This window comes from Rhagoletis pomonella, unplaced genomic scaffold (assembly GCF_013731165.1).
Source record: "Rhagoletis pomonella isolate Grant_MI unplaced genomic scaffold, Rhpom_1.0 Rhpom_scaffold_03039, whole genome shotgun sequence".
Lineage (NCBI taxonomy): Eukaryota > Metazoa > Arthropoda > Insecta > Diptera > Tephritidae > Rhagoletis > Rhagoletis pomonella.
Genome location: NW_023461592.1, coordinates 14,037 through 16,268, shown reverse-complemented (window position 1 = coordinate 16,268; position 2,232 = coordinate 14,037).

Below are 2,232 nucleotides of genomic sequence, written 5' to 3'. Positions count from 1 at the left end.
TTTTTTGCTCGGAAAATAATCGTTATTTCTTGAGTTTTATTTTTTGAACAGAAAATAAAACTTAATTTTTGCGTATGCGTATGCCCATGCGTGAATAGACAGGGGGCGGCTGCATTGAACCGTTAATGCAACTATGGAGTGGGTAATGAAAATACAGATACCAGGACAGAAACAAAGAGAACCACATTTCTAAAGAAAAAGTGCAAAAAAGCGCATACGCATACGCAAAAATTAAGTTTTATTTTCTGAGCAAAAAATAAAACTCAAGAAATAACTATTATTTTCCGAGCAAAAAATAAAACTTAAAACGTAACGACTATTTTCCGAGCAAAAAATAAAACTTAAAACGTAACCATTATTTTCCGAGCAAAAAATAAACCTCATTTAATAACAATTAAAAAGTGATTTTTATAATAAAACTTATAACCGTTACGGTCCCTGACATAAATATTATTCTAAAACAAGGCGATTATTCCCAGCGTTACGTTACCATTATTTTCCGAGCAAAAAATAAAACTTAAAACGTAACCATTATTTTCCGAGCAAAAAATAAAACTTAAAACGTAACCATTATTATCCGAGCAAAAAATAAAACTTAAAACGTAACCATTATTTTCCTTGCAAAAAATAAAACTTACCACGTAACCATTATTTTCAGAGCAAAAAATAAAACTCATTTAATAACGATTAAAAAGTGATTTTTATAATAAAACTAATAACCGTTACGGTCCCTGACATAAATATTATTCTAAAACAAGACGCTTATTCCCAGCGATATACTATTATACATCAAAATAAAGTGCTCGATCTGAAACTTTGCACAAACTTTTCACATTTAAGATTCATTTAACTACTTTCTAATTATTTGCGTCGAAAGCTTTTACAATTTTTACATGGAGCAAAGCATTGTTCAAAGCAAGTTCATTTCGATAGGCAGCGTCTCAGCGGGACATAAGAGAATGAAAAATAGTTCCATTTATTCGCTTTCGTCCCTATTTTTGTTTCATATCGAGCAATGCATTGCTACGTTCGTGCAAATTAGGTAGCGATACAGCGGTAGATCTGCAAAACAAAAATGTTGCTTTTGTCTCTGTATAGTATAAACTTATTTTCAATTTTTTATATTTTTAAAAAGCTGAAAAACTTAAAAAAGAAGTCCTGGCAGACGTAAAGTATTTTAAACTCTCCATATATATGCGTTTCAGAGAACCTGACTATTTCAGTTTACTCTTGCGGGTTAGAGAACTCTCGCCGGACTCAAAAATTAAGATAAGATTTTTGTCATGTAATTTTTTAGTTAACTACCGCTTGAAGGATCGATAAATTTCGGGTTAAAAAAATAAGCACTGTTCGATAGTTAATAAAGATATGGTTAATATGTTGTACGTAAAAGAAAATGTTTACTATGGCGTCGATATCTACTGTCGCTTCTGAATATCCACAGGAGAATGTAGGAGTAGAAGAGTTGCACCGCATGACTTGATACTAAAAGTCAGAGCAGTTGTGATGTTAGTCCGCAACCTAAATATATTTATACATATGCGGAGTTAGTTAATGGTCTCGCCTAATGGTTAAAGAACTACAATATAATTGTTTGGATGCCGCAATACAAATATGTACATATGTGACACGTTAAGTTAAAAGGGACCTACGCTCAGAAAAACAGATTTCGAGAAAAACGACTTTGAAGTTTACCAAGTTGATTTTGATGCTTCTGAACGTTTTAATGGATTGAAAATCGTTACTCGGGGGTTTTCGGGGTCGCTGATTACGAATCCGATGTTAGTTTTTCAAAATTCAAAATGGCGGATGACTTTTTTAAAAATTGATCGGAATCGCTTGAAACTCGTTACCCGGGGTTTTTGGTGTCGCTGATTACGAATCCGATGTTCGTTTTTAAAAATTCAAAATGGCGGATCCAATATGGCGGAAGAAATTTAAAATTTGTTCGGATTCATGTTAAACTCAAAAATGTCTTTGACACCGAATACGAGGTCAGTGGTTACGAATCCGATATTTGAAAACCCCCGAGTAACGAGTTTCAAGCGAATTTGATTAATTTCAAAATAGTTTGTCAAATTTGATTTCTTTTTACTTTTTTTTTGTGAAAGTGCCTAACTTTGAAGTGAAATTGTGAAAAAACTAATGCAGCTAGAAAGCTGCGGTTTATTGCATTGGAAAGAGTGGCCCGCTTACTATAAGAGTCGATGAAAAAGTGAAAACCGATTTTTT